Here is a 23,954-nt window from a genome sequence, read left to right as displayed (position 1 = left end):
TGCAGGACCCATATATCAGATTATTAATATCCTACTTTCCAAGGAAGTTATGGAAATTATGACAAAGTAGGCAACTTAAAACAACAAAGCTCTGTTTTCTCATCATTTTGGAGTCCAAAACCCCAAATCAAGGGACTGATAGGGTTATGCTCTCTCTGAAGACCCTAGGGGTAGCTGCTTCCTTGCTCTTTCCTAGCCCTGATGGTTCCTGGCAACCTTGACTTGACTTGACTGAAGGCAGCATCCTCCAATATTCTTTCTCTTTGTGTCTGTGTCCATATCTTCCTCTTCTTTGAAGAACAAGTCATTGGGCTAAAATCCACTCTAATCCAGTACATCCTCATCTTAATTAAATCTGCACAGGTAATATTTTCAATCAGGTGACATTCACAGGTATGTAGTACTTGAACATATGTTTTTAGGAGGATACAATTCAACCCCCTGTGGTTCAGTGGTAAAGACTCTGTCTGCAATGTAGGAGATGCAAGATGCAAGATCAAAATGTTTGATTTCTTTGTTGGGAAGATCCCCTGGAGGAGGGTATGGCCACTCCAGGATTCTTTCTGGGAGAATCCCATGGCTGGCTATGATCCATGCGGTTGCAAAGAGTCAGATGCAACTGAAGCAAAGGAGCACACACGTATGCAGTTCAACTCTTCACAAGCAATTCAATCATTAGTGCAGAGTGGAGTAAAAGAAAATTATATTACCAATCTAGAAAAACTAGGACACTAAATACCAGACCTGGAAATGTGAATGGGAATGGTGGACACTCAGACTACAGTCTGTTTCTGATGGGATAGACCCAAAACAGAGTGTAACTTGGGCCGTGGGCAGAATAATAGAGACAGCTAATACACACTTAAATATATTCACCAGAGTCAGACACTAAAATCTGTACAATAGTGCCAGGGGATAGGTATGATTTTAACTCCATTTTATAGATGAGGAAAGGATCACAAAATGCTAAGAAATTTGCTTAAAGTCATGAGGCTAACGGAGAAGGCAATGGCACCCCACTCCAGTACTCTTGCCTGGAAAATCCCATGGATGGAAGAGCCTGGTAGGCTGCAGTCCATGGGGTCGCTAAGAGTTGGACACGACTGAGCGACTTCACTTTCCTTTTCACTTTCTTGCATTGGAGAAGGAAATGCAACTCACTCCAGTGTTCTTGCCTGGAGAATCCCAGGGACGGCGAAGCCTGGTGGGCTGCCGTCTATGGGGTCGCACAGAGTCGGATACGACTGAAGTAACTTAGCAGCAGCAGCAGCAGCATGAAGCTAATATGTATACAGTTGTGATTGAAGCCCAGGCGATCTGATGCTGGAATCCACATTCTTTACAATTACTTAGGACTATCTGGGGGAAGAGGAGGCAGTTTAGGCAGAAAGAAAGGCAATTTGAGGAAGGAAAATACAAATGAGAAATAATGACCAGTCTAATTTTCCTGTTGGTTGGTGTTTACTTCTCTTGGTTTTGCCTCTTGACCTTGCTGGTGTGTACATCAAGCAGAGGTTCTCAAACCTGAGTGGGCATCAGAGTCACCCAGAAGACTTGTTGAATACAAGTGACCCTTCCCCCTATCACTCCCTAGTTTCTGATTCTATGGGTCTAGGGTAAAGCACAAAAATTGGCATTTCTTACAATTTGATGCAGATACTACCAGTTATAGATCACAGTTTGAGAACAACTGATATAGAGAAAGTTGAGATGAGATTAGAGTAGAAAATGGTTTTCAGATTCAAAAATTCAATGGCAATTAGGATCTGTCCATAGGGAAAAAACCACCAATTATTTGATAGGGAATTCCCTTGTGGCTCAGTCTGCCTTCAATGCAAGAAACTTGGGTTCGATCCCTGGGTCAAGAAGAAACCCTGGAGAAGAGAATGACAACCCACTCCAGTATTCCTGCCTAGAGAATTCCACGGACAGAGGAGCCTTGTGGGCTATGGTCCATGGGGTGGCAAAGAGCCAGACACAACTAAGTGATAAATTCTTTAAAATTATTTGCTATTGTAAATTATTTTATAAACCAAATTCAAATCTGTTTTTAAAATAATAATGTAGTATTTTGTATCCATGTGTATCACACACATATACATATACACATTGCACTCATAATTTATCACTAAAGTTCCTGGATTTATAACACCTGCAAAGCAGCCTAGGGTTTAGACCTTTGAAACAGGATAGAGATTCTAGTTCAGGCTTGTTCATAAATTAGCAAGTACTTCTTGTCTCTGAGCCACATTCACTAACCCCCACCCCTATAAACTAAAGGAGCTGAGATTGAGAAATAATTAACTACACAGTGGTACCTAGTGCCATTAACTATTATTTTTGAGAAAAATAATGATATGGAAAATACTATCTCTTATGCATCTTTTCCTATTAACTTTTTTCATGAGCATAAGTGTTGATTGTAAAAGATTAATGTATTCAAACAAGCTAAAATACATATTATTCACAAAAAACCCACCTAGAGAGAAGCATTTTTAATATTTTAGATGTTATTTCAAAAGTTTCATCATACTATACATACTCAATATTCCATGACCATGTTTGTATATTAATTCAAATGTATATATGTCAGTATTTTTAATATGTTTGTAGTATTACATTGCACAGTTATCCCACAATTTATTTAACCAATTTAGTATTCTTGGGGATTAAAATTGACTCTAGTTTGTGATGGCTTCCCCTATGGCTCAGTGGTAAAGAGTACTCTAAATGAGGAGTTGCAGGAGAAGCTGGTTCGATTCCAGGGTTAGGAAGTTCCCCTGGAGAAGGAAATGGCAATGCACTCCAGTAGTCTTGCCTGGGAACTTCCATGGAGCTTGGCGGGCTACAGTCCAAAGAGTTGCAAAGAGTCAGCACAGAGCACATGGTGATGGTCATAATGAATACCTTCATACACACATTTTGATGTTTTTGTCCATTCTAGAGGTGAAATTGCTGGGTAAAGTGATGTCAGTTTTATGTATCTATAAAAGAAAAAAATTACTTATTTCTATGTGCTTAGTCTTTGTGTGTCTAATGCAGAGAAAACAACTATAAGGGTGACTTTGACATGTGAATAAATGAGATCTCCTGCTCTTTAAAGATGGATGACTTTTAAATTTACTTTTTAGTGGTTTTCTGTGTTTCCTAATAGTGGACACATAGACATGAGTTGAGATATACTGTAAGCAGCAGCCTTGTTACCAGGGGATAGCCATCTCTAAGCTAAAACCAGAAAAGAAATATCAGTGTGGGAAAAGAGACAGTGAGAGAGGGATTCATTTTTCTAGACAGAAGGGGAAGAATTTGGCTTGATAGAAGTTTTAACAAAGTCCAAATGAAATACATGCATGAATGCCCTCAGGTCCTTGGGCCCATTCTACTTTCACAGGAAGAAGGAAAGGTAGTCAGGAAAATCAGAAAAGAAAGACAGTGCCAAAGCCGGCAGGTACAATCTGCAAGGAAACCTGTGTAAAGGTTACACTGAACTGAATCGCTCTTTGTGAACCAAGACTCTGAGCTGATTCAGCATCCTTTAGCCTGAAGGCTGCAAGGTGCGTGCTGCTAGAAACTAAGGCATCTGGGAACCCTTTCTGACTGGGAACCTGTTCACACAGGGAGAGAGAGAGACAGCAGGGGCAGCACTGGTACGATGGAGAAGTGCTAAGGAAAATGGATCAGACCAGTGTTGACGTGGCAGAGTGTCAGGACTCCACACAGCAGATGCTGGATCCCTGAGTGCCCAGATGCCGGCCCCAGTCCAGACTGATAGGAGGAGATGGGAGGCATCCAAACAGGCTGAGCCTGGGCATGTAGGAAGTGTCAGAGGCAGCAGCCTCGTGGAGGAGAGGAAAGAGCTGTTCTGCTCAGGAACAGTCCATCAGTCTTTTGATTGATTCCCTGGTACGCACGCCTGGCCATGAGTCAATCAGCACAAGATCTGTGTGGGGTGAAGGGAAGGGGGAGGAAATAAGAGGAGAGAAGGAGAGGAAGGTGGGATGTGGTTCGCAAAGAAGGTGGGATGCCTTCCAAAGCATCAGCTGGAAGAAAACTCAGTGCTGCCCTGGGAGAGGAAAGGCTGGCTGAAGATTCCTCTCAAAACAGCCTCACAGACCTTTCCCCAGAGCTGACCTTGGCAGACTTGAGGGTTCACGTCCAGGGAAGAGTCTACCTCTGGCAGCACTGTGTACCCTGGAGAATGTGAAGGAAGTTTCCCTAGCAGATGGGTGTGTGGAGGACAGAGGAGGCCACCCTGGGGCTGCATTCACAGTATCAACAGGAGGGCAGTGGGCTATGGGCTTCCTGCAGTGAGGTTGGGAACCCGGACACATAGCTCACGTTTTTCTTTTTCATTAACAAAACTAATGAAGTTACACAACATGTATAGATTAGACATTAGAACATGGTTCCAAGACAGTGGGAATTCAGGCAACACTTATCTCTGATTTTTTTCAGTTAAGGGAAAACGACTCTGCCTTAGTAAACAGACCTTTTGACATAAAATGAGATAATTTTAAATATATACATGGGGTCAAAGCCGCAGAAAGCTATCCTGAGAAGATGATGCAACTAAATCCTCAGGAAGGAATTTAGGATTATAAAAGTGAACTAGAATCTAGAGCAGAGAATCTAGAACAGTGGAGTAGAATCCAGAATCTGGCAACATACCCTATGCCCCACTGTTTCCTTCTGGAAGGTCCTATGGAGCAGCTACTCTGGTTTTGCTTCCTACTTGCGGCCTTTGTACAAACTATTCCTCTCCCAGGAAGTCCATATCTACTTTGGCTTAACTGCTTCCTCCTCCTGGAGGCCTCCTTGACCAGCCCTTCTGGGATGGCAAATAGCACCTCAATACTTTCATCTCCAAGCTCTCCTGCAGCTCCCATCACAACACTCACCACAATATCCTGAGTAATAACTAAACTACTATGCGCCTGGGTATCTCTTTTCTATCTGTCTCTTCCTCAAAAATATGATCTCCAAGAAGGTGAAACCAAGCCTGCCTTAGACACCATCTATTCCCAATATAAGATTAGCACGTGTGTGCGTGTGTGTGTTAGTTGCTTAGTTGTGTCCTTGCGACCCTGTGGACTATAGCCCTCCAGGCTCCTCATCCATGGGATTCCCCAGGCTAGAATACTGGAGTGGGTAGCTCCTTCTCCAGGAGATCTTCCTGGCCCAGGGATTGAACCCCAGTCTCCTGCATTGCAGGTGGATTCTTTATCATCTGAGTCACCAGGGGAGCCCAAGCTTAGCACATGCTAATCAATAAATGAATGAGTGAGTGAATAAGGACCTGTAGCAAAACCTAGGAAAGATTCAGAGACTCCAAAAAAGTATAGGTTGAGTGGGAAAATACTGATCTACAAAGTCCAGAATACTGCAAAGCATGATTTTAAAAAATCTTACTAGGAGGGCCCAATCAGTCAACAGTACTATCTGAAGGGAAAGACTGTTCCAGAGACCTTAGTATTCTTCTGAGCATGTCCACTTTGACCTACCTCCCTGGAAATCTTCCAGAACAAGAACTTGTCAAGAAGAGAAACTAGCAGGACACTAAGCACTTTGAAGCCTTATTTTGTGCCAGGCACAGTTAAGCAGTTTATATATGGGATCAGTTCGTTCCCACAGGCAGATTTGTGAATTAGGGATTAGTGGTGCTCTTTTCGACTGGAGCTTACAGATGTCATCAGCTTGCTTAAGGGGAAACAGTGTTCAAGGGTAGAGCAAGGATACTAACCTAGATTTATTTCTGACTCCAGAGTCTATACTTTCTTTCTAGACACCATCTTCTTAACTAAAGATCTTCCAGTGTAGCTGCTGATTTTCTAGGGCTTCTGAGATGGCATGAGCTATTCTTTGAGCTCTACAGCTGCCCTAGGGCACTGTGTGCATGTATGTGTTTGCAGAAACACGTATGGGCAAACATGTATGTGTTTTTGTATTTCTAAACAATACCATTGCAAAAATATTTGCAATAACTTTGCTATCTCAAGTACATCAGCTTCCTAGGAAAGGAAAGAGTTGGAATTTTAATCCCTGTTCATGCAATCATAAAATGGATAAGTACATATTTTTTTACCTAGTGTGGAGTAGATTATGGATCATGTATGAAATGATGTGGTCAGACTCACATTAGCAAGATTAGTAGCTGGAATGTCTTCCCGTTTGATTTTACTTGCAATCTAATAGAATAAAGAGATCCCCTTAATTACTTTTTTTGATACTATTTAGATTTGCCTATGGCCACTGCCCTGGATTACCTGTGGGTAGACTATTTCAGTTTGGGTTTTAGGTTTATTCAAGTGGCTTTCAAGTTTATTAATGATGGCCCCTCTGCACGGAGGCTCTGTTGATATGTCAGCTCCTTCTGTTTGCTTTATTGCCACAATGTCCCTTGAAACTCAAACACAGGCTTCTTCACCTAATCCAGGAAGGTCTAGGGCAGGGTGAACCCATGCATCATTCTGTGAGTGATCTGTCTGTTCATAATGTGAAGGAGCTTCCACATTAGACTTGAGCAAGAGGGCAAGCTGGGAAACTGGACACCTTTCCTATTTTTTTATCTATTCCTTTCTCTCCTCTTTTTTTGATAGGTGTGCCTTGTTATGTTACTTGAAGTGATTAAACTAAAGCATGGCATATATGTCTTCATTCACATCTAAGAGCAAGATAGAATTAAAAGTCAAATGTAAACTGTCAATGTATTATTTCTTTTTTGATTTTTCATGTCTCTACTATCAATAACCTCAGATATGCAGATGACAACACCTTTACAAAAGCAGAAAGCAAAGAGGAACTAAAGAGCCTCTTGATGAAAGTGAAAGAGGAGAGTGAAAAAGCTGGCTTAAAATTCAACATTCAAAACACTAAGATCTTGGCATCCGGTCCCATCTCTTCTTGGAAAATAGATGGGGAAACAATGGAAACAGGAACAGACTTTATTTTCTTGGGCTCCAAAATCACTGCAGATGGTGACCGCAGTCATGAAATTGAAAGATTCTTGCTCTTTGGAAGGAAAGTTATGACTAACCTATACAGGGTATTAAAAAGCAGAGACATTACTTTGCTGACAAATGTCCATATAGTAAAAACTACGGTTTTTCTAATAGTCATGTATGGATGTGACAGTTGGACCATAAGAAGGCTGAACGCTGAAGAACTGATGCTTTCAAACTGTGGTGCTGGAGAATTCTCTTGAGAGTCCCTTGGACTGTAAGGAAGTCCAACCAGTCCATCCTAAACGAAAGCAGTCCTGAATATTCATTGGAAGTACTGACGCTGAAGCTGAAGGTCCAATCCAATACTTTGGCCACCTGATGCAAAAGGATGACTCATTGGAAAAGACCCTAATGCTGGGAAATATTGAAGGCAGGGGGAAAAGGGGATGACAGAGGGTGAGATGGTGGGATAGCATCACCGACTCAATGGACATGAATTTGAGGAGACTCCGGGAGTTGGTGATGGACAGGGAGGCTTGGTGTGCTGCAGTCCATGGGGCTGCAAAGAATTGGATAGACTAAGCAACTGAATGATGATGATTTACCTTCAGCAAATAAAATAACTGTACTGGGACTCAATAGCATGATACAAAATGGGTCTGACCATCTGAGGTTAAAAACCACTTATGTAGACCTTGGGCTTCCGTGGTGGCTCAGAGCTTAAAGTGTCTGCCTGCAATGCGGCAGACCTGGGTTCGATCCCTCGGTTGGGAAGATCCCCTGGAGAAGGAAATGGCAACCCACTCCAGTATTCTTGCCTGGAGAATCCCATGGATGGAGGAGCCTGGTGGGCTACAGTCCACAGGGTCGCAAAGAGTCGGACACGACTGAGCGACTTCACTTCACTATGTAGACCATAGCATGCCCTGTCCTGGCTTTGTAAATGCAGTCAGTTTTCCAATTCAGTTTCCATGTGCAGGGCCAGAGCAGCTCACCCTGAGCAGTGAGGTTCTGTGACTTGAGAGGTGAAAAAGAGTCTTGTCACTTCAGAGGAAACTTTAGGCTCATCATCCATTAGGGTTTCCCTTCCACAAGGACAGCACACCTCAGCTGCTTTCTTGTTGAAGGCCAAAGAACCACTAGGAGGAGCTAATGACTGAGTGAGTTTGTGCTCACCCATATTGACAGCAAATTGCCTCCACAGACCTCCTAGCTTGGGCTGCAGGCTTAGGGTGTTTAATTATTTACACGGTAATGGATGGACCAGGAATTGCCTGTCCTTGAAACAGCTCATCTAGGAGAGCAACGGTGTCTCCTGGTTTCATTTGCGGTTTCTTTCCTGTGAGGAGGAAGGCGTTTCACTCAATTTTACTGTAGACAGAAAGACAGAGAAAGTGCTGTGTTAGCAGGAGTCCCAAATGGCTTCCATTTTAAATTAAAAAAAAACAAAAAAAACAAAAAATCACGCTGACTTCTGAGTTCCTTATGCTTCTGACAAACTCCCTGCATGTAGAAACCACGGTAGAGACCCGGGTCATGGTGAATGCTTTCCTGGGTAACATGCAGAGTCCTTCACTTTTCTATACATAGGATGATGTAGGTTAAGAAAGAAGTGATTCTGGAGTCCAGCACCTGGGGTTGAATCTCAGATCTGCCGTTTCATATTTTTGGATGTGTTTCTTGCCCACCTTGTCCCTCTTTTTCTCCATCTGTAAGATTGCCATCTCCTCCTGGGGCTGCGGTGAAGATGAAGTGAGTTAGCACATGTCTGCACAGGCATGCCTGCTAGAGCCCAGCTCTGCTTGTAAGTTTTCTGTTCCTCAAAGCCAAATGCATCCCAAACCGACAGAGAAATTCAAGTGAAATAACAATTTTCTACTCTGCCATTTCAGTTAACAGTTTATCACTATCACTTACAGAAGTGGTTCTGAATTTAAAGCTCTCTGTAAGGGTGGGAATGAGAGTTTTCAAGTAATTTTCAACATTTTAAAAAAGACTAGTGATGTTATTAGGTTTAATTTAACTGAATTAAGAATCTACTTAGTTTTGGTTTTAAGATTACTGGCAAAGTTATGAGTCTTACAGTTCTATGTCTTTAAGTATTTCTTAAATAGGTAAAAGTAATTAAAAGCATTCTTTTCAAGCAAATAGGATCTTCTAAACGTTGTGATTTAGAATGGGAAAAATTAGAAATTTTACTTGGTAAGAAAGAAGTTTGGAAACTTCAGTTATGCTATTATCATGTATTGCTATAATCTTCATGACTTTATTATGAGTTTGCATAGTCATTTAATTAACATTTTAGACATAAAAGCTTAACTGTTTTTAAGTAAGTTTTTCTTCCTAGTGGTAAAATAAAGACAATTGCAGAAGAAAATGTATAAAATAAGAGGAAGTATGTTGAAGAACATACAATCATCTAGGAATTTGGCCATTGTGAAATAATCTTTTTTAAAATGTCCTTTTGATATTTGCTTTTGTATATACACATATGTATATATGTTTATGTGTATGTATATGTATGCATCTGTATATATGTGCACTTGTTAAATTCAGATTGTTATTGCTATTGTTCAGCCCCTCAGCCATGTCCAACTCTTTGTGACCCCATGGACTGCAACATGCAGTTCAGGAAGCCAGGCTTCCTTGTCCTTCACCATCTCCCAGAGCTTGCTCAAACTCATGTCCATTGAGTCAGTGATGCCATCCAACCATCTTGTCCTCTGTTGTCCCCTTCTCCTCCTGCCTTCTATCTTTCTCAGCATCAGGGCCTTTTCCAATGAGTCTGCTCATTACATCAGGTGGCCGAAGTATTGGAGCTTCAGCTTCCTCATCAGTCCTTTCAATGAATCATTTCAGTTCAGTCGTTCATTCGTGTCCGACTCTTTGTGATCCCATGGACTGCAGCATGCCAGGCTTCTCTGTCCATCACCAACTCCTGGAGCTTGCTCAAACTCATGTCCATTGAGTCAGTGATGCCATCCAACCATATCATCCTCTGTTGTCCCCTTCTCCTCCTTCCTTCAATCTTTCCCCAAATCAGGATCTTTTCTAATGAGTCAGTTCTCCACATCAGGTGGCCAAAGTCTTGGAGTTCAGCTTCAGCATCTGTCTTTCCAATGAATATTCAGGACTGATTTCCTTTAGGATTGGTTGGTTTGATCTCCTTTCAGTCCAAGAGACTCTCAAGAGCCTTCTCCAGCATCACTGTTCAAAGGCATCAATTCTTCAGTGCTTTGTTTTCTTTATAGTCCAACTCTCACATCTGTACTACTGGAGAAATCATAGCCTTGACAAGATGGACTTTTGTCAGCAAAGTAATATCTCTGCTTTTTAATATGCTGTTTAGGTTTGTCATAGCTTTTTATTTATGATCTGCTCATTTTCACTTATCATCACAATTATTTTCTCACATCATTAAAGTTTTAGAAGATATTGTGCTTAGTGATTCTATAGTTACATATTATTTTATTTACCAAATCTGTATACTTGTACATTTATATGATTTCTAGTTCGTTTGCTCTTTTGGCAAAATAGTTTAAAGCAGGATTTTTTCAGATAGACTGCTTGAGTTTAAATTTTGGCTATACCTTCTCCTGACTGTATGACCTTTGTTAATCGATTTAGTTGTCAATGCTTCAGTTTCCTTGGCTATAAAATGGTGGCAGTGATAATACATATCTTATGGAGGTTTGTGAGGACCAAATTAGTCAATTTGTACAAAGCATTTACAAAAGAGCATGTGATATGCACTCCATCAACATCATCTATTGTGATTGTTATAAACAGTGCTGTGAGAAATAAAATGCAAATTCAGCTTTGATTCATGATCGTGTCCTTAGGATACATTATTAGAAAGATTATTAGTACAACAAAGATTTTATATATCATTTTTCCAATTTGTGCACCTTTCTTTAATTTATGCAAAGTTTTAGGAGAAGACCTACACCTGGTGAAATCATTGTAAACATTTTTACTTTTGAGAGAAGTGGGGAGTCAGTAGAAGGTTTTGAGAAGAAATGAGATGTAATCTGGTATATGATTTTAAGAGGTCTCTCTGACTGCTAACCATAGGGTCCAATGGCTGATAACAATGGTGGGAGACCAGAATCCAATGATGGGAGATCGGAATGGAATCTTCTAGAGTAGTCCAGGTGAGTGATGGTGGGGACTCATATTAGAGTCATGGTGGAATCAGAGAAGGTTGGATTCTGGATGCATTTTAACAGGTAGAGCCATCAGGATCTGATGGTTGGATGCGGGAAGTAGAGAGAAGAGCCGAGAATGCATTCAAGACTTTTGACTGGAGCTATTGGAAGGATGGCATTGCCATCAATGAGATGAGGAAGACTGTGGATGGAGCAGATTTGGAGGTGAAAATATGGTATTCATATTTGAAAATCTTTGGTTTAGATGTTTAATAAATCTCTAAATAGAGACGTCTAGTAGGAATATTTGTAGTTGAATCTGTTTTGGTAACTCACTGTATAATTTATACTCCTACAAATAAATTTCCAAGTTTGTGAAAAGATGTATAATAAAAATGTACTAATTTGAACTTTACAGACATATTATTAAAAAACGATAATTATTACAACACTTGTTTTGGACTTAGAATAATCATTTTTTAGAGGGAAGGAATATTTTAATCATTGGCATTGGTTAGAATGTCTGGTTCATGGTAATAATAAAATGCAGACTATCTTTTGATCAGTCTTAGCATAGTTTTCAAATCCTTCTTTATATTGTCCATACTCTAACAAGATTGCTTCCAACGCCTCTCCACCCTTGGAACACTGTTGTTTGAAATGATTCACCTTGCTAGCTCTACCAAAAGCTGAATTTATGGTGAAGTTAATGAAACTTGATCTACAGGGCCTTCCCAAGTTGACTTGGGAAGTGCTGCTTTGGTGTTAGTGGAATATATTTAGAAAGTCACAGACATTTCTTGTGAAGGCATGTTTATGCAAATATCCTGCATTACAGCCATGGTTTTAATTCACTGACACACCTGCTATTGTGATACCATAACGTAGAGACAGAAAATTTTTATATCTTGGTTCTCAGTAGGGATCCTACAGGTAAAACAGGATGTGAAAGGTACAGGACTGGAAGTTAGTCTGTAAAGGAAAAAAAAATTCTCTATTATCATTTATGTAAAATTTTAATAGAGGATTCAATCTTTATTGATACATATGCAAAAAATTAAAATTCTATCCTGACAGGAATTCAGTCAATGATGCAGCATATATAATTATAAAAGAATCATACAATGAAATTATTTTCCCATTTTTTTAATGATCCAATAGGCTTCCCTGGTGGCTCAGATGGTAAAGAATCAGTTTGTAATTCAGGAGACCTAAGTTTGATTTCTGGGTCAGGAAGATCCCCTGAAGAAAGGAATGGCTGCTCACTCCAGTATTCTTGCCTGGAGAATTCCCAGGGACAGAAGAGCCTTGTGGACTACAGTCCATGGAGTTGGAAAGAGTCTGACACAAACAAGCAACTAACACTTTCATTTTCAAAATTCAGATATTCCACTACTGCATGAAATAAACAGCAAACTGGGTTAGAGAGTGTTAGAGAGTGTCAGTTAAGAAGTATTTAAGATAAGTCATTGAGTAAGGCAGTTTGAAATGTTGGAACATTAAGCTTTCATACATAAAAGAAATTTGGCAATACATAATCTCACAAACTTAAATGGCATTCTCAATGAGATATTTTAATGATGAATTTCACTTTTTAAACTATCAATACTACAAATTTTGTCATAGTAGGCTTAAATTCATATTTTCATTCTCTCTATGAAATATAATAAAAATGATTACCATTTGAAAAAGCAATAAAAAAAGATACAATCTAAGTACTGGGGAAAAATCTTATAGATGGGCACCAGACAACAAAGTAACACAAATATTATATTTTCTTGGTTCTTAAAATGTTTATGATAATTTTCAGCATTAAAAATTTTGTACTTTTTTATTTTTCACTTAATATTAATCTTTGTACCTAATCTTGTATTCATAATACTGCATCCTTATCCCTCCTCCCCTCTTCTTCCTCTTTTTTTTTTCCTCTTAAAGAAAGCCCTCAAAATTGACAATGCTTCAGATGTTTCATCTCTTTAAAAAATTTGTATTAGGCTTCCATGGTAGCTCAGCTGGTAAAGAATCTGCCTGCAATGCAGGAGACCCCAGTTCAATCCCTGGGTTGAGAAGATCCCCTGGAGGAGGGCATGCAACCCATTCCAGTATTCTTGCCTGGAGAATCCCATGGACAGAGGAGCCTGGCAGAAGTGGCTTAGCACACATGCAGTGGTTCAAAAGATGTGAACCACATCTTGAAGGGTGTTTGACTGTTGTCAAGGATATTCATTTAATCATATAAGACCTTTTACGATCCCAGCTACTCAAGTTTGTGGTCAGTAGACCTGATATCAAAGAATAAAGCTAAAAGGGTTTCAACACAAATTCTACAAGTTCATCTGTTTGTTCTATACCAGATTAAACAGTTCGCTCTTCAGAATTATATCTTCTCTGGTCATTTACCTTCCTTCTTCTCAATGACAATTACTGCTTCTGGCATTGTTTTTGTTCTCACCAGTGGAGGGATGGTTTTGTATGGATGACAAGGAAACTCAGAAAACACCACTCTTGGACCAGAAGAATCAGTGAGTCATCAAAATGCTCAGAGTCATCCTAAAGATTTCAAAACAGAGACAGCCACAGCCAGCACCTGGCTTTGATATTATAATTAAACTCAGATATCTTGGGATCTTTTAACCATCTGAAAGTTTGAGTATTTAAGTAGAAATAAACTCTGGCTTCTAAAAAAAAAAAAAATTGTCAGTGCTTTAAACTCAGATTGGTCCCTGCCACCATTTTAGCCAGAGGCAGCTTCATCTGAATCCACAAGGTTAGAGGGAAGCAGGGATTGAGCTGTGCTCTCAGAATCTTCTGAGGAAGGTATATAGTAACTCCTACATGCTCTGGTGTTTTCTGATGAACTTGCCAGTGAGAGAGCTGTAGTGAGGAGAAGTGGCTGAGGCCCTAGGTCCTGACCACCTGGTCCAAGGATGGTGTGAGACCCACAGCCTCACCTGGAGGCACTGGGTTGAGCAGAAGTGTGATCAAGTCTTCCAGGGCCAGTGGGTTGACCGTGTTCCAATGGTAGGGGAGAGTATCAGACTGAGAGTCCCTCAGCCATCTCCCATCAGCAGTCTGAACCCAATGTGACCCTACACAGCCCCCTTCACCAAAGACCAGGCCTCCTCTTGGAAAGGACTGTGAGGATGAAAAGAAACTTGAAAAACTGAACATTTATCCAGTGCTTGAAGAAACAGCATGAATTGCTGACTTGCACCACATCTGGGGTGATCCTCCCATCTTCTCCATGCATGTGGATGGCTTTGTGAAAGATTAGTGCCCTGACAGAGACGTGGAGGCACTCGCTTCCTTGTACAGCTGACTGAAGTGTGAGTAAGCTTGCAACCGTGCCTTGCTGTTCAAGAACAACCTTGCTGCTCCCCGTGGAGGTCAATAAGGAAAGAATTAGTACAACAGCTACATGGGGAATGAGGATTATCTGAGATTTTCACCTACTCCAAACCAACCACATTGTCCTAGCAGGGATCTCTTCTGGCTTCAAGTGTCCTGCCAGAGGATGAGGCAGGGTTGCAAATGTTATTCCTGAAATGCATCATTTGTTTCCAAGGAAGGGGGTGTGATTTGCCTCACAGTGGATCCCAGCAGTAGTTGGCTAGCCAAGAGGTAAGTCAGGGTTAAGTCACTTAACCCTGTAACCCATCTATGTTGGTGAGGTCTGGGCAGACACAGCAGGAAACTTGGCACAGAAGCTGGTCTTTCATCTACTGCTTTTCCAGGATGATTTTCCTGGGTGATGCAGGAGCCAATGAAAATAGGTATAATGAAGGTCGTTTTGGCTTCCAGTTTGGGCTCAGCATTCAGTCCCCGCCCCACCTGACCTTCCTCCCCATCCACAGGACAGCCAAGAGATTTCCTGCAGCTTGACTGAAACAGACGCTAAGTCAGGCCCAAGCTGCATAAATTCAGCACCGCGGGATGCAGCAGGTACTGTCAAACGTCCAAGTGTTAATATCAGAGAGATTATGAGAAATTCCTTTCTGATTTAAGCAAGTTCCTTTTATGGAAGCCAATGTGTTTCAATTAAATGTGCAAAACTGCCAAAGCCTGTAGGACATATAAAGTCAGGTAGGCTAATAAAGTCTTAAGGTATGTTAGCAAAATCCAACATGTTTGTACGAAGGAAATCAATGATTCAAAGAACTCACACTTCTGTCGTCTCTGAAGGGGAGGAATGGTTCACTAGGTGTGAGTGAGTCACTTCAAATACAAGTCCAGACGTTCCGGAATTTTATGTGCATAAGTGCAATGTTATTGGAGGAGTTCTCACAAAGACGAATGATTATGAGGCCCATCTACTTTCTCAGAAGAAGATTTATGGAACAATTCATCAATTCAGACCAATGTATTTAATTTACCAAGAGTGATACCCAAACAGCATTAATGACCAAAGGAGGGGTTCTCCTGGTTAGTCACACTCAGATGCCTCCTCCCAGATCAACAAGGGGTCTCTCTATGTGAAATAGCTCTATTTTACACAGGGTACTGCACACTGCAGCATTTAGTTCCAACATTTGTGAGACAAACTTTAATACTGTTTGGCTTCCAAGTTAACCTCAGGGTGACTGTGCTTTAGAAATAAAAAATTTGATGGCTATTCTGTTCCCTCCTAAACCCCCCAGGTTAGACAAACAGTTCAGCTTGGGGAAAAAAAAATGGTAAAGAAAAATAAAGAAATCCCTTAAGACAGCTTATGGAAGTTTTATGCTTAGTGTAAATAGAGGACAAAATACAAATGGAAAACTAGAGAAAGAGGGACAGGGAAGGTTCAGAGGCTAACAAAAGGCAGCAGTCCCAAGCCAAACAAAGAAAATGCTTTTGTTCCAGTCCCATTCAAGTCAGTTTTTACACAATCTCTTTCTTTTGTTATCATACTTACAATGAATGACAAATAAATATTTTTAAATAGCTTATGTATTGACAATACTTGTGGAGTGTCTGTATTTGGGAGGAGTTTTGCTGAAGGTAAGAAATCTGGTTCACTGGGAAAATATAGGTGGGCAGGTTGATCTATGTAAGCAGCTGCCCAATGAGGTAGTTCTTATTGTTTAGTGGCTAAGTCATGTCTAGCTCTCTTGCAGCCCCATGGACTGTGGCTTGCCAGGCTCTCCTGTCCATGGGATTTCCCAGGGAAGAATACTGGAGTGGGTTGCCATTTTCTTCTTCAGGGCATCTTGCTGACCCTGGGATCAAACCTGGGAACCCAGGTCTCCTGCACTGCAGGCAGATTCTTTACCAAGGAGGATGCTGCAGCCAAAAGGCATACCCCCTGCCACTTCTCTCCAACAGTTCCAAGCTTGAGCTGTATTTCCTCTTCTGTCTCTTTAAGGAAATACCCTAAAGATAAATGCAAGAACTGCCAGAACTGACACCTTGTGCAGCAGTTAAGTTGGAGAAATCCCTGAAATGCCAAATACAGAGTGAATTCTTTCAAGTTTTCCTTATATCTGTGCTCGTGGATTCTTGCCCCAGACATCCAGAGTGGTCTTTTTATGGAGCTAAAGACCTACATATAGTATCTGTAGGAGTAAGTAGAAGAACTGTATCCTCTGGGAAGGGGAAGACTATTTTATATTTTTAAAAGTCTGAAGTGGGTAGAGTAAATTTTAAAGTTTTGAATGGCACTGAATGATGAGAATCTGGCTCAGGCCAAAGGCTGCTTATTAAAAAAAAAAAACTGGTTTTCTTAAGCTTATTCTTTGAGCTTATTGCTGTGTGATTTTTTTTTCCCTTTCTTTTGAGTAATCTCTTCAACAAAGTGGGAATCAGAAAAGGAAAGGAAACCTTCACAATGCAAACTGGCCCCTGGGAGCAAAGACTGATTAATGGACAATTTTATGGCTCATTTGTAAAAAGGGAAATTCTAACAGAGCCCTCTGTTTACTTTGCTCCTACAATTCATATCAAAAAGACAGAATGTGGAGATGTGGGAGGGTGGGAAGCATTTTTAGATCTTCCAACCCTCAATTGCTCCACTAAAGAGAGCAAATAGATGATGAGCATTTGAGCATTAATGAGTCCAAATTACCTGGGGATTTGTTACAAATACTAATTGTCAGGAAATGACAAAGTGCCAGCACATTTTTCATTTTCCTTCTTTGGTAGTGTAAATGCAAGTTCAAATGAAACTCTGGAAGCTTAAGGCTGGACTCCAGTTTTTTTTCTTCCTCTCCCACAGTGAGGGCCATTATCACAAAGGTGGCCGATGGACTTGTCAAGTCTGGCATATTTATGAGTGCAAGTGTGTGAGCATCCATGTGTATGTGCTCAGGGGTGTGCATGAGTGTGTAAGCATGCTTGTGCATGCAGATATGTTAATCTGTTGTTAAGCTGAGTTGATTGTCCCTATTCAGTCCATTATAACCCATTTCTAAGGACAAGGGCTGTTCACATCATCTGCAGATAAATGAGCGCTGTGCTGGTTCTGTCCTCCAAGTGCAAATTTCAGGAAGAACCAGTTTAGATGCCAGAAATGGATACACCCCACCTTCTAATTCAAGCCTGGTTTGAATTATATTTAAATATGTTACTGGAGCTCAGTTACTCTACGTTCTTTCTCTAATTCAGGTAAAGTGAAAAAAAAAAAAAACCCCACAAAACTCAAAATAATAATCTAGATATGGCTTACTTGAAAGCACAGAATCTATATAGTTTTACCTTGCAGGCTGCACTGGATCAGGTGTCTATAAGGACTCTCCCATCTTCTTTTCTGCACAAATACCTGCACACACCAGATGCACAGCATAGCATTTGTGGTATATTTTGCTTTGATTTCCCAAATCTGGTGAGAGTCTGTATGTTGTTTCACAGAGATTGTCCTCCTGGGAGCTTCTCTCTAGATGTATTTTTCTCTGACGTCAGGGTTGCTATATGGGTTCCTTTCACTGCTGGTCAGTTGTATTTACACATGAAAAGGGCATCTCTTATTGTAGAAATCAAGTCTCTTTCACTTGCAAGTGACTAACTCACACCTCCAACTAGTTTAAAAAATCAAGTGGATTCACTCACTTTAGTAACTGACCATCACACCCGGTAGAGGTAGGTATTCACGTGATGCCGCTCAGGGCTGTCTTCTCTTTCTGAGTTCTGCTTCTTCTGACTTGGCTTCATTCTTTCCATAAGCTGCACCAGGAATGCTACCTTGCAGGGGAGTGTGCCAGCAAGAAGCCAAGTCCACCTTCCCCATCACAATACATAATAGCCATCAGAAGATGTGGTAAATGTATACAATGAAATGCTATTGTCCTTGTTTAGTTGGTAAGTAGTGTCCAACTCTTTTGAAACCCCATAGACTGCAGCCCTCCAGTCTCCTCTGTTTATGGGATTCTCTGGGCAAGAATACTGGAGTGGGTTGCCATTTCCTTCTCCAGGGAATCAAACCTGACCCAGGGATCAAACCTGCATCTCCTGCATTGGAAGGTGGATTTTTTACCACTGAGCCACCAGGGAAGCCTGTAATGGGATATTACTCAGTCATGAAAAGGAATGAAATTGGATCATTTGTAAAGATGTGGATGGACCTATAGACTGTCAAACAGAGTGAAGTAAATGATAAAGAGAAAAACAAATATCATGTATTAACACATAATGTGTGAAATCTAAAAAGATTGGTATAGATGATCTTTTTTTACAAAGCAGAAAAAGAGACACAGATGTAGGGAACAAATGTATGGATACCAAAGGTGGGGAGGGATGCATTGGGAGATTGACATATACACACTATTGATACTGTGTATATAACAGATAACTAATGAGAACCTACTGTATGGCACAGGGAACTCAACACTCTGTGGTGACCCAAATGGGAAAGAAATCCAAAAAAAAGAGGCAATATATACATAGTACAGCTAATTCACTTTACTGTACAGGAGAAACTAACCCAACATTATAAAGCAACTATAGTCCAATAAAAATTAAAAAAAAGAGAACTACTGGCAAAAAAGAATAACTGCCAAAAAAGTATATTAAATTAAAGCCATCAGGGTCCCTCATTGCCTTTGGGTGATGATGCTTGAAACTATTTCAATGCTGGGAAGGGTGAGGTTACTATGATCGACCTGTCTTTGGTCCTTGGCTTTTGTTTGTTTCCTCCAAGAAGAGGAAACAGAAAGGAAAATAGAACCAGTAGCTACTGCAATCCATCACCATTCAATTCTATACCCACTTGACTTCATTCTTGGCACCATTAATGTCAAGAATTGTGCTGGAGAAAAAGCCAATGAAAATGTACCAAAAATCTTTAAAATAGAGTTTCATGCTATAATCTTTCTGAAAATATGTAAAAGAAACTGGTAGTGAATCTGTCTCTGAGGAAGACAACTGGGGACAAAAGGTAGTAGGGAGATTGAATTGTCACAGTGTTTTCTACCATCTCACCAGGCCCTTGCATTATTTGTTAAAAATAGTTTAAAAAAATGAGAAAACCTATAAAAATGGCCTCACATATAGGAGTATACTCAGATAATTGATATAAAGTTAATACAAAAGCAAATGTTTCAGTCTATTGTCTATTTATAGTACAAAAAGAGAGAGGTTAGGATAATGCTTCTAATGATCAAATTGTTTAAAATAATGTTTTCACAGCTTGTTTAATAGAATTTTAAAATGCATGTTAAATGTCATAAAAGAGCAATACAGAATGGCAGATTCCAAATTCTACCTTCATAAAATAAAGCATATCAATGAAAATAGTAAAAAACTACAAAATACGAACATTGATAGTGTCTGGGTGGTGGAGTTTAAGAGCGAGCTTTATTTTTTTCCTTGTATTTTTTAATTTCTCTCCAATGAGTATTAAACTACAAGCAGAAAATAATTAAGTTAAAAATATGCTTAAGTACAATAAGTGGCAATTTAGGTTTCTATTTTAAAAAGTACAGCATGAGTCTCCTTCTTTCTATTGTTTTTACCCTCCAACTCTCCATTATTAATAATGGCAAGCAACAGTCTCACCCCTTACTCTTTCAGTTCAGTTCAGTTCAGTCGCTCAGTCATGTCCGACTCTTTGCAACCTCATGAATTGCAGCACGCCAGGCCTCCCTGTCCATCACCAACTCCCGGAATTTACCCAAACTCATGTCCATTGAGTCGGTGATGCCATCCAGCCATCTCATCCTCTGTCATCCCCTTCTCCTTCTGTCCCCAATCCCTCCCAGCATCAGGGTCTTTTCCAATGAGTCAACTCTTCGCATGAGGTGATCAAAGTATTGGAGTTTCAGCTTCAACATGAGTCCTTCCAATGAACACTCAGGGCTGATCTCCTTTAGGATGGACTGGTTGGATCTCCTTGCAGTCCAAGGGACTCTCAAGAGTCTTCTCCAACACCACAGTTCAAAAGAATCAATTTTTCAGCTTTCAGCTTTCCTCACAGTCCAACTGTCACATCCATACATGACCACTGGAAAAACCATAGCCTTGACCAGATGGACCTTTGTTGGCAAAGTAATGTCTCTGCTTTTTAATATGCTATCTAGGTTGGTCATCATATTCCTTCCAAGGAGTAAGCGTCTTTTAATTTCATGGCTGCAATCACCATCTGCAGTGATTTTGGAGCCCCCAAAAATAAAGTCTGACACTGTTTCCACTGTCTCCCCATCTATTTCCCTTGAAGTGATGGAACCAGATGCCATGATCTTAGTTTTCTGAATGTTGAGCTTTAAGCCAACTTTTTCACTCTTCTCTTTCACTTTCATCAAGAGGCTTTTTAGTTCACCTTCACTCTCTGCCATAAGGGTGGTGTCATCTGCATATCTGAGGTTATTGATATTTCTCCCAGCAATCTTGATTCCAGCTTGTGCTTTATCCAGCCCAGCATTCCTCATGATGTATTCTTCATATACGTTAAATAAGCAGGGTGACAATATACAGCCTTGACATACTCCTTTTCCTATTTGGAACCAGTCTGTTGATATTATTTCATTCATTAAGAAATATATGATTCAATGTGCTTGAAAAGTGAAGGGCAAAATGAAGGGTTTTTCAAACTCCTGTTTCTACCCATGCTCTAGTTCTACCTCCAAATCCAAAGGGTTATAACTTACTCTTTCCCTGAATAATTTTGGAAGGGTTGTTTTCCCCCTACTTAAAGTAATTAAAAAACTAATCATTTCTAAGAAAATATTAAAATATTCAATACACACTGGGGCCTTTTCCTGGGAAGGCTTCACAGTGAATAGTTGTATTGAGTCTTTGCTCCGTAACAAACTTGAGCTTCAGTATTGGAGTATTATTAAGAGGCAACATGGGCTTGTAAGCGAATTTCATGACTTTTACAGTTACGGCCAGGGAGCCCATTTTCCCTTCCACGTGTGAATGCAATTCAGATTAATTTTGGTGTGAGTTGGGCATGTGTATCTTGGGGAGAATAAACCCCTAAGTGTATAATTAGTAATCACACACTTATTTCTATGTCCCGACTTGTAGAGATCAATTTTGTTTTTTCCAGTTAAACACAAAGACTACACTGGAAAAAAAAAGTTTCTAGAGCCAACTATCCAACCTGGTTTCTTTACAGTACAGTTCAGGGTAATGTGAGGTTTTTTGACAACTTTTTTTTCTTCTTGGCATTAAGCCTACATCTCAGATATTTAGAGTGTGGAATAGAATTTTCCTGTATGGCACATTGGATGTTGGGTAACAAACGTAGATTTTTTATACCTCAAAAGGGTGTCAGTAGTTGGGCTTATTATAAAAGTGTGATTGAAAGGACCTCTAGGATCACTGTATATTTTACTTGTCCTTTAAGACAGGACTGACACTTCTCTACCTGCAGCACTTCTCACTAGTGTCATTCAAGGTTTTGTAATGAGGGGCATCATGGATATGGCCATTAGGAAGTCATATTTATAGCGGACTCCTCACATAGCTGGGGCAAAGAATATTCCACCCAGATCCCCTATGGCAACAATAGAACCAAGTGTCCATGTACTCCAACTCCCCCAATTTTCTCCCATCTAGAAGGAGGGATTGGAGGGGAATCAACTTTCCTCAAGAAACAACTGAAGATCTCTATTTTGTTTCCACCTTACATGTGAATCTAATTTTAAGAGAATTATAGGAAAGTGCCAATAAACTTAAGCTTGTTGGTTAGATTTCAATACAGACCCATTCATTTCACAGTATTTCATGACTGGCAACCAAGGCAAAGCTCTCTGCATTGATTTTACATCTATCAGCTAAGTTTTTTTGATATTTTGTAGTTTAGAAGAGACCTCTTTGGGTGTTCAACTTGCCTCCTTGAAGATAGAATACATGTGACCTCAAGAGAAATTGTGCAGTTATGAATTCAGGTGCACAAAATATAATTTATTTCTAAATTACTGAGGTCTACCAAGCTCAAGAGGCCCGTTTTGTTGTATTGGAGAACACAGTTTTGCCAAATCAACATCAGTCAATCAGCTGGGATTTAAAAGTCACTCACTTTGGGTTAGTTACCTAGTCAATTCAATCCCTTCTCCCTCGACCTCATGCTTCTTGGTTGAGGCAAGGCTTCTATTGGTCCATGTACATCTTTCAACCTGCCAACCCTCTTTCAGGTAGCCAGTCCTGTAGGAAATGTGGTGGGAAAACCTATCCAAAATTGTGCACATGCTTGCGTGTATGTGTGTGTGCATGTCCATGTGTTCACTTTCTTTTGCTCACCCCCAACCCTGCAAATCATTTAAGCAGAAATAGCTTAAATGTCATCATTTAAATTAATAGCCAGGACATGGAAGCAACCTAGATGCCCATCAGCAGATGAATGGATAAGAAAGTTGTTGTACATACACACAATGGAATATTACTCAGCCATTAAAAAGAATTCATTTAAATCAGTTCTAATGAGATGGATAAAACTGGAGCCCATTATACAGACTGAAGTAAGCCAGAAAGATAAACACCAATATAGTATACTAATGCATATATATGGAATTTAGAAAGATGGTAACGATAACCCTATATGCAAGGCAGAAAAAGAGACACAGATGTACAGAACAGACTTTTGGACTCTATGGGAGAAGGTGAGGGTGGGACGATCTGAAAGAACAGCATCGAAACATGAATATTATCAAGTGTGAAACAGATCGCCAGTCCAGGTTGGATGCATGAGACAAGTGCTCAGGGCTGGTGCACTGGGATGACCCAGAGGGATGGAATGGGGAGGGAGGTGGGAGGGGGGTTCAGGATGGGGAACACATGTAAATCCGTGGCTGATTCATGTCAATATATGGCAAAAACCACTACAGTATTGTAAAATAATTAGCCTCCAACTAATAAATGAAAAAAAAAAAGAAATGGGGTCATCACCATTTACTTGTGTGGCTTCAGCTGGTCACTGCTCCTTCTGCTGTGGCCACATATATTGAGTTGAAACACTGTGTCCTTCTGGTCCCAATATAAGTGTCAACTAATCCTGGGTCTTCCAGATTCTTCTGGATCCCTCCTGGAGGTGCAAAAAACTACTGCTCTATGGCCATGGAATAATTGGAGACTCTCAGGCCCTCCTTCAGTTAGGTCTGCCCTGTCAGCTTCTCTGTTCTCTATAGGAGAAGGGCTTGGCTTTCTAAGAAGGGTGTGACTTTTCTAAGAAAATTTCTTTTTCTCTGGCTAAATTTCTTCTGCTACCCCACACACAAATTTTCAGTCTTCTTTGATGCCCCTGGGACACAGCCTCAGGCAGAAATCCCACCCCAGGAGCCCCACACTAGGCTCTTTTCTCTGCTTTCTCTCTCCCTCCCTCTCTCTTCCGTGAGAAGATTCAACTCCTTCATGGGGTGGCCAGGAAATAACTCTTGCATTATCTTAACTTCTTCCCCACTCTGAGATTTATGACATAAATTATTTGCTCCAAGTCTTCCATTATTTGCTCTTG

At 40.4% G+C, this 23,954-nt stretch overlaps 1 pseudogene; it reads left to right on the top strand.

Annotated features, from left to right (window-relative positions):
* The first annotated feature begins 11,071 nt into the window (after positions 1-11,071).
* LOC110148666 (small ribosomal subunit protein uS9-like) overlaps positions 11,072-23,954 on the top strand; it is a 123,372-nt pseudogene continuing 110,489 nt past the window's right edge.

The sequence above is a fragment of the Odocoileus virginianus genome, chromosome 30 (assembly GCF_023699985.2).
Source record: "Odocoileus virginianus isolate 20LAN1187 ecotype Illinois chromosome 30, Ovbor_1.2, whole genome shotgun sequence".
Taxonomy (NCBI): domain Eukaryota; kingdom Metazoa; phylum Chordata; class Mammalia; order Artiodactyla; family Cervidae; genus Odocoileus; species Odocoileus virginianus.
The sequence above is the reverse complement of the archived record's forward strand: the minus strand, read 5'-3'. Positions and strand labels throughout refer to the sequence as shown.